This window comes from Apis laboriosa, unplaced genomic scaffold (assembly GCF_014066325.1).
Source record: "Apis laboriosa isolate Shangri-la unplaced genomic scaffold, ASM1406632v1 scaffold204_cov149, whole genome shotgun sequence".
Lineage (NCBI taxonomy): Eukaryota > Metazoa > Arthropoda > Insecta > Hymenoptera > Apidae > Apis > Apis laboriosa.
In genome coordinates, this window is record NW_025222299.1 from 1 (window position 1) to 9,810 (window position 9,810).

The 9,810-nt window shown below is 37.7% G+C and overlaps 1 long non-coding RNA gene across 1 annotated transcript in view; it reads right to left on the reverse strand.

The window, feature by feature from the left end:
- Window positions 1-1,765: 1,765 nt before the first annotated feature.
- Window positions 1,766-9,810, reverse strand: part of LOC122712683 — a 36,183-nt gene continuing 28,138 nt past the window's right edge. The window contains exon 3 of the long non-coding RNA XR_006346388.1: window positions 1,766-1,862. This is a non-coding gene — a long non-coding RNA (uncharacterized LOC122712683). The remainder of the gene's footprint in view (window positions 1,863-9,810) is intronic.

Below are 9,810 nucleotides of genomic sequence, written 5' to 3' on the forward strand. Positions count from 1 at the left end.
AAATAGAAGTACGCACTTTTTAATATTCCAATTGATGTATCTTGGCATTCTCTATAAAAAAGTATTAAGGCATACATAGCAAAAAAATTATAGTTTAAAAGATATTTAAATTTAATTAAATATCTTTTAAACTAATGGTTTTTTATCACAAGTTGTCCTGTACATATTTATAGAGGATGCCATGATGCGTATACTGGTATATTAAAAGCTATATGATATCATTTAAAAAAACAAAGTTGCGCTTTATAAGTTCTTTATTAGTGGACTTACAAAAAAATTGAGGGCACCAGAATATAGCCCTTTCGAAACCATTCAACTTTTATTCGAAGCATTTTTTAATATCATGAAGAATAAACGAGATATTTAACAAGAAACATTAATATCGAAATTCCCTGGCCGAAGAAAAATTTTTGTCCAAAAATTCGATTTTGTATTAGGAGAACATGATACGATAGGAGGTCGTTCGAAAAATTTTTCCAAGAAATGACGTCAATTTCTGAGAATTTCTAAAATTCTTGGAAATGACGTCAAATTCCTAGAATTTCTAAAATTCTTGGAAATGACATCAAATTCCTAGAATTTCTAAAATTCTTGGAAATGACGTCAAATTCCTGGAATTTTTCAAATAATTGAAGCGAAAAAGACTTTGGCCAAAAATTCGATTTTGTATTAGGAGAACATGATATGATAGGAGGTCGCTCGAGAAATTTTTCCAAGAAATGACGTCAAATTCCCGGAATCTCTAAAATTCTTGGAAGTGACGTCAAATTCTTGGAAATTTCCAAGTAGCTGGGACAACCAAAACTTTGGCAGAAAATTCGATTTTGTATCAGGAGCACATAACTTGATAGGAGGTCGTTCGGGAACTTTTTCTAAGAATTTTACCAGTTCTTGGAAGTGACGTCAAATTCTTGGAATTTTTCAAATGATTCGTACACATGGATACTTTTGGCTAGAAATTCAATTTTGTATTAGGAATACATAAGCTTAAAAGAGGTTGCATGCAAATTTATCAAAAATTTGAAATTTTGAGCCAAATTCTCGACTTTTTATTAGGAGATTATAATGTTGGTGGTACATGAAATTTTTTTAGAAATTTGCAAATATAAAAATTTGGCTCAAAATTTATATACTTACCTTTCATACTTACCTTCCATACTTACCTTATCCAACTGTCATTTGTGTATTTATCGTTTTTTAAACAGTTTTCTTAATTCTAAATACTTACCATTTTTATACTTACCTTTCTCCATCTATCCCTTATAGTTTTTTATATTATACAAAATTCCATGTAAATTATACGACATCTTTTATACAATGTATAAAAAGATATATATAAAATATTTACGTTAGTTCCATTCGTAATTGTAAGCTGTTAAGTCAGGAATCTCTTATATTCATTCTTGTATTTGTACTTTCTAGACGAAGTTTACGTTATAGTAATAATATTTCGAGTACTGCATAATATAAAGTAAAACCTGTAATATAAAATCTTCGATATTATTCGTGAGGCGATCATCTCTATCGTCGCAAATCGCTTGCATGAGAAAAGTCGTTCGTAAGACGGTTTCACCATCCAGGAAAAATTTTGCTTCTCTCCATTTCCTTTTCCCTCGCCATCAAAATATCTCTTTCTCTCTTTATTCGTGTATCCCCTCCAATTTCCCCTTTCATCAACCGACGTTCCGCCTACTCTTACCAGCCTAATGCTCTTTTTGTGGATCTACGAGCACGGATCACGGTGGAGGATGTAAATAAACAAGATCATTATTTCTTTGTCGCTGCTGAGTGGGAGTTTATGCGTGTCCGTGAGAAGGATACAGTTTGTAGATTTTTTTTTTCTTCGAATTAGAAAATCTTTTCTGAAAGTATATTGAAAAAAATGAGTCTTCCATCTTATTGTATCCCTTTTTTAATGTTTCAAGTGAATATATATGACAAGAAACTTGCAATAATTTATGTTAATAGTAATAATAGAATTATATAAGTATAATTAAAATGATTGTTCTCTCTGATAATAATAACAGTTTCTATAATTCGATAAAAGATTCATACTGTAAGCCAACAAATATCTAAAAATTCTCTAAGAACTTCACTCACACCTTGCTAAAGAAATAATAAAATCTTCTTGATCATAATCGTATATCCGTACAATCAATTCCATTTGGAATTAGTTCAAAAAATTACAAAGAACTTTGTCCTCTTGCATAGTCTCGAAATTCATTTTCGAACAACGCGCACAAAATAATCCAACATTCTAATTAAAATTTTGAAGTAAATATTTAAAAACGAGAAATTGTAATCCTCCGAAATTCCCTCTATCGTCTAACCTCTTACGTACATCTCATCCTCGAGTCGAAACCTCAATCGACGCGTATTCCAATTTTCCCCTAGAAAAAAAAAGGAATCCGCTAGAAACAAATTTCTGGGAATTCGATCGAGCGCGCGAAGAGCAAAACGATCGAGAAATAAACCGGGGAGAGGGGAAGGGGAACAAGCGGTCTCCGATAAACGTTCCAATAAAGAGGCACTCGGAGCAAACAGCGCCATAAATAAAAACGGACTTGCCACTCGCCTGCAACAATCTCTCTACCTCCCCTCCCCTTCGCCACCACTCCCCCCACTCCGACACTTTCGATGCATTTCCCGGGCCGCGGCGAACAAAGGACACGGCGGCAAGGGGTTAAAAAAAGGAAGCAATCGAAATATTGCCCCGATAATATTGGACGACCGCGTGACACACGCGCGCGTGTACACACTATTGCGATATACGTGTGCAATAATACGATCAAAGTGGTGGAATGAAACTCGTGTGCAATACGCCGCTTGTTTTCCAACGTGCCGTTGACCTCGCGTCTCTTATGCATCCGTCCACGTGTCTGGCTGTGAATATGCACGCGCATGCGCACGCGTCCAATAGTCACGAGCGCAATAGTCGCGCGCCGACGATGCGCATAAACAACGGTGTTTAATCCTTCCTCCTCGAGCGAGGGAATTGTTTTACGTCGCGGCGGTGAATTCGAAAAGGAGTAAGGAGTCGATTTTCTTCCATTTCATAAAATTGTCGTTATAAAACTCGTTTCATAAAATTGTTCATATATATTTTTAATGATCTTGAATCGTGGTGTTCGCGTGCAATATAATTTCCTTCTTATTCGTATCTGCTCGATAATTATTTCTGTTGCATTCGATCGTAAAATATTCTTCCCTTATTTTCTCGCGATTTTCGACTCGAAACAGAAATCGAAACGAACGTTTCGAATCTAATGCTTAATTAAACGAACTTATCCTAGATCTATCTGAACGAGACCTTCGTGAGGGGTCGTGGAGGAAGAAGAAGAGGCGCAACGTAAAGTGTGCCTCGCGATGTGCCGGCTCAATTAAAGGGGACGATAAACAAGTCCGCGAGTATATAACGTGAAAGGAAGCATCCGCAAAGTTTCTCTCCGGCCTTAATAACCAGGATAATTGGAAATTAAGGACGCTGGTTTATCGAGCGGAGTGCAGCCCGTGCGCCGCTGATAAACTACTCCTCAATTAAGTAACCCCCATCGTTGATGGAAGACCCTCGTTGGGGAGGCTTTCTTTCTCGTTCTTTTAAAGTCGTTTGAAAGAGTCGTTTCCAATACCGTTTCGATAGAGAGGACGACGAAACTCTCTCATCCTATGGATGAGATTTGGATCTTGTCGAGGGTGTCTTTGTCTTAAGGATTAAACGGCTTCTTCTTTTTTGCATCGAATCTGCGATGATAGAGAAGAATTTTTCAGTTTCGGAATATTAATTAGATGCAAGAAGGTGGGCAGATTGTTCGAAATCGAGAATTTTTATGGATTTAAAAATATTCGATCACGATATTTTTCTTTCTCTTGTCCGAGTGTCGGAGGAAGGATCGACGATCAGACTGGTCGCGAAACGCGAGAGAAAATTTCCAAATGGACACGTGAAAGTTCGCTACTAATCGCGGATGCTCGCTCGCGGGATGCGGTTTTTAAATGCGATGCAGCGCTTTCTATCGTTTTCCTTTTAGACTTCGAGAACGTTCCTCCGATTATCTTCCACTCATCTAATCTTTTTTTCTCTTTCTCTAAAATATACGAAACTTCTTTTAGAAGAAATCTTTCTTCTCGATACACTAGCAGGATCGAAAATGGGATCAATGGAAATTAATGATAATGTATCGAACGTTGCGAGATTACACGAGGAAACCATTTCCTACCATTTAATGTTAAAATGTACAATTCCAAGATGGACATATATACATGTAAATCGCGCGAATTCGATTAGGTTTTAGAAATTTGAACGAACCATACGATGCATCATTTTATTAATTGATCGGCTGAAACAGAAAGGAAAGATTTGATTGTGCAAGAAGAAATGGAAAAACAATCGAAAGTTCTCGATCGAGCTCAGACAACAAATTCGTTTCTCCACTCTCCAAAGACGTATCCTTAAACTCAATAAACTCGATGGCGCCGCAATTCCCAGCGCCACGTTCTTCCAATCGAGTTCCTCTAATTTCACCTCTCCCTTCCCCCCTTTCCTTTCATCGGTCAACTCCATTTTCACCATGGGCTCGAAATCAACGTTAGGATTGATCAAAAGAGAAAACGAAACCGTCCTGGCAATCTCCTCGTCTTCGTTCGTTATCCCAAATATTTGAGATGCATCGATTTTTATTTCTTTCGAACAATTCTTATCTAATCTTGAAACAAAAAGCGTGAATCTTTGCTTAATCGAAACTCATTGCGTTCATCCCTGAAAATGTTTTAATATTCAATGAATTTCTTTTTATCTTCCTTCGTTGATTAATAAATGTTCATACCCTTCGATATCCTATTCCCAAATTTCTGATCGAGATACGTGTTCTTCGTTTCCTCGCAAAAAAATGTATCTGTATAACACTTCTTATCGACCATCGGTAAAAAAGAGGCGAAACAAATTACAGCACGCGATTCTAATCGCGTGAAGAAGAACCGCGCAGACAGATATGCCGCCGCGTTAATTGTCGAGAGAGGAGTGGATCATTTTCGAAATAATACGTTGGCGGAGGGTTCGTTACTTCCAATTGACCGACTGGCCCAATTTCCACCGATTTCTCTCCGGCATACGCGACGCGATCCGCGCGCATTTCGACGCCCGCGCCCCCCTGCCGTCGATCGATCGACGCCTTTATTCTGCACCTGTTGCTCCCGGCCCTTTCGCGCCCAGGCCCTCGTAGGTTGACAATGGAGAGAAACAAATTTTTTCTGTTTCAATATTACGAGTATTAACCCTTTTTTGATGGATTCTAGCGCGTGAAGAGAGTAATTGTAACCATTCGCTCGATCGTAGCGTATTTCTCGAGGAAGATGATGATGATGCTTCTGTTTATTTTTGGCGGTAATCTATTTATCCCCACGGGGAGTCGAGGATAAATTCGCCAATGATCGAGTTTGTTTCTTAACTCGAGTCCGAACAACGTATCGAGTATCTATGTTTAAATCGAGGCCGGATATTGTATATTATAGGTTGTAACAGTCGTCCAACCTATGTGTGTTAAAATTATTTCGTGTAATTTATTCGCGCATATTAAATATTTAATATCTATCGTGGATCACTTTGTATAAAATATCCACCCTCGTGAATATATATATATATATACCTTCCATGAATATATTAACATGAATCCTGTGTATTAATTTCGTAATTAGTTTTTTCCCTCCCTCCAAAGTTATTATTGGTGAATTATATAATAATGGAATCAGCGGGTAAATTATTATTCCAAGGATATGATCGAGGGTTGAAACGATTAAACTCTCCAACGAAATAATTACGGTATAACGAAGATATTGTATATCGATCCTCCGATATTTGCGTAAATTAAAAAATTAAAGGCCTCCAATCTCGCTTTCATCGTGTATTTCGTAATCGTCGTCGTTGCACCGAAAAGGAAAAATTAATTCGTCACGAAAGTCGAGTGGTTAAAAAGTGGCCGCTTAAGAAAAAACGCGGGAAAATTCACATCGACGTCATTCGTGGCGTCTCGACGCTCGCCAGAAAATGCCAGACGCCGCAGAAAATGTGCGATCTCATCTCTCTCTCTCTCTCTCTCTCTCTCTCTCTCTCTCTCTCTCTCTGTGGCACAAGAAAGAAAAGCACACTTTCACGAAGTCGAAACTCAACCTGGATTCCGCGAGCACATTCTTCCACCTCCTCCTCCTTCTCCGAAACCGGAAGGCCTTCGATCCAACAAACGATCTCAGTCACCCATTTTCCCCGTCTCTCATTTTGGGGATAAAAATATCGATTTATTATTATCGACGCGTACGTTTTCATTGCGAATATGAGCAACAATTTTTTCCGCATTGTAGATTTAAACGTTGAAAAAAAAATAAAAATCGATTCCTCCTCTCGTGAAAGAGAGAGATATAGATTTTCTATTTCGAAGGAGAGAGATAGATAATATCGCGCGATATGCATTTTTCAACGCGTTCCAAGTATCGATTCGGAGAGGAGAGTGAATTTAATTGGAAGGATTTATTCCCGACGAATTCGTCGCGACTCCAGACGACGAGGGGTTTAATCGAGTTTCCGGTCCCAGACTATGGCGGTCTGTCGATCCTTCGCATAATTGATACCTCGTAATTTCCCTCCCCCTCTAATTACTCGTAACGAACGCGAACGTTGATCAACATTCGAGAGAGAGAGAGAGAGAGAGAGTGTTTGAAAATTGTATTCATCGTGGCCGATGAATCGGCCATGTCTGTTGACGTTTATTAAATCGAATTTTGTTTTTGTGAATTTTGTTTTGTCAACGAAAATGATCGATGATGATTGAATAAATTTTCCAACGGGAATCTTGATCGAAAAAAAAGATCTACTTAGCGAAAAAAAAAGATTAAATCGAGAGCTCCGATTATCAGTTTCTTCTTTTTTACATTTATATAATCCAACATCCGATCATTAATCTCATCTCGATCGAAAGTGAAATCTTGAGGATGAAGGGGGAGATTTCGGCCAAGGGAATCGAAATAGAAGGCCGATACGGAGGTTATTGAAGTAATAAGAGCAAGGCTGAAGCGAGCTGAACGATTGGAAGAAGTCTAGAAATTGAATCCTCGATCAAGAATATATCGTCGAGTTATTATTGCATCGAGAATATACTCCCCCTTCCTAATAATCGATCGAAACGATGAATCAATTGTATCCTAAACTTAACTGTCTTTTCTCTGAAGAGAATGTTGAAATTATAAAAACATTAGTTCCACTTTTCGAATACAAGATGGTTGAATATTATTGATTTTTGTAATTTGTAAGAAAGATTTATATTTCGAAGAAACTTGAACGATTCTTGAATTTGTAATTTGAGATAAGGGGGGAAGAGAGAGAGAGAGAGTTGGTTTTATTTGGGAAAATGATACGCAATTTCCTCCCCTATACCCAGAAATAAAATGACAACACGAACGCATATCCATACAATAAATCAAGCCATGGCCCTTCTTTTCCACAAAGGACTCCTACGATCAACGATCCCAGAAGACACATCGAACTTAAACCGACGCGATTATCGGCCGCGTATTTGCATCTAACAGCGGCGAGGATGACGAAAGAGGGGCGAGACTATCTTTCACCAGAGAGGCGAGCGACCAAAGCCGACCCAATTCCCCTTAATTGCCCGTGAAGGGAGTCCGCGAGAGGCGCAAGAAATCGTTTTACGATCATCGGGAAGTCCGCTTTACGAGCGTCGCGCCACGTGGTGGCGGCCATTCAAAGCCCAATCGTGGGATCAAAAATTTATTCTTCGCTTTTCATTCGTTTAAGATAATCATTTTTTTTTTTTTCTTTCCTCTGTGCACCTTGAAGTAAGGAAAATCTTTTTTTTATTTGAATCTTTGAGATAAATGGTATTAATATTGGAACGAATACATTTTCTTTTGTTCGAACGAAGTTAGATGAATGCAATTGAGAATTGAAATGTACTTTGAATACTTGAAAGAATTCAAGTTCCGCTTCGTCTCTGCTTTCTTATACGCACGAAAATATCGTTTAATCCTTATTCCTTTTAAATTACGAGCAGAAGGAAGAAAAGTCGCGAAACTCATATCAGAAAGATTAATTTCGATCCTTCTTCGACTCACGATAACACGTGATAACACGAATCTGAATCGAAAGCGATCCATTCGGATATCCTGTATGAGGCATCGTAGTATCCAGTCTGTGGATATTTCTCTGTTAACCTGCTTAACGATACACACTTGATCCCATCGCTACGTAATGAAAACCGCGCAGGAAAAGTGTGCTGAGAACAAATTTCCCTTCCCTCTCTGCGTATCACTTCCGATGGATCGTCGCTCTACTTTTCCCTCTTTTGTTTTCTTCGTTTCGCTTCGGTTGTCTCATCGACGATTAGAAAATGCATCTGTACAGAGACTCTCCCCCCTCAAAGGAAAGAAATCGAGTTAGAGTTTAAATGGATCGCGAGAGAGAGAGAGAGAGAGAGAGAGAGAGAGAGAGAGAGAGAGAGAGAGAGAGATATTGTCGTGCAGATTATGGTTATTATCGCTGTCTTCTCTCCCCTGTGACCTACACTCTTGATGATCTTGATGGAGGAATGAAAGTTAGAGAGAGAGAGAGAGAGAGGGTGGATTATTTTACGTTTTGTGCCACACGTTTTCTGGGTTAGAACTGAAACTAAGAGAAACGTTGAGAAATCGTAACGAGAGGAATAAATTATAATCTTCGATCGATCTTATTATCTTTGTTTTCATCCCTTTGGATATTTGAATACGTCCAAGAGAATATATTATTTGGAATTAATGAGAAATAATAAAATCTCGTACGAGATCTTTTAAAAGAAGAATAATATACTATTCAAAATTGTACGTTCATTGCAGTGTTATTAATTCACTTTATATATATCCCATAAAAGAAGTTATAGTATACCAGAATACTGTAAGTAATAATACTTGGTTATTTAAAATTTATAATAAAATTGTAATTCATACAAGGAAATTTATTTATTATTGAAAAATCTGATTTCAACTAAAAAAAAAAAATAATCTCAATTTTTATCATTACTTCATAGAAACTAAACTCCTATCTATCATCATATACAAAAGTTACGTCAAAACAACACGTATTCACGATGTTTCGTACATAAATCAGAATTATAAATAATTGAAGAAAAGAATTGGAAGGAGAAGAAGAAAAAAATATCAACAAACATCGATTCCAACTATCGTATCAATATTGACATACATTCGAATTATCTCTCCAAGAGGGAAGAATTAATAAATTAAATAAATAATCGAACGCTGGATATACTCGTTTTTCCAGATTCACGTGGCATCCGTGAAACGCGCGTTTCCGCTCCGTGGACACGATTAATAATCAAGGGGGCAGAGGAAACTGCGTTTCTTAATCGTGTCCAACCGTGAGAGGCTCGTCATATTAGCGCGAGCAAGTCTCACACGGTTTTATATATATTTCTTGGCTCGATGATTAATGGATCGAATGGAGCGGAGAGCCATTCCCCAGATATCACGTGGACGAAAGCGGCGAAATAGACAGTGGTGTGTGCAAGTTTTCTCGTTTGTTTACGTTCCTTCCTTCGAGAGTTAGAAATTGAATCTCGATTGATAAATTATTGGCGATCGTTCCGCGCGATTTCTTCGGTTATTTATAACCGGTTATTCGAACACCCGAACACTGTGCTCGGGTAAACGTTTAATAAAACGCGTTGAATCAGCGAGAATCGAGAAAAATAATTATCTTAAACTTATCGATGAATTTTTACCTTAATTTCGATATATATATATATATATATATAT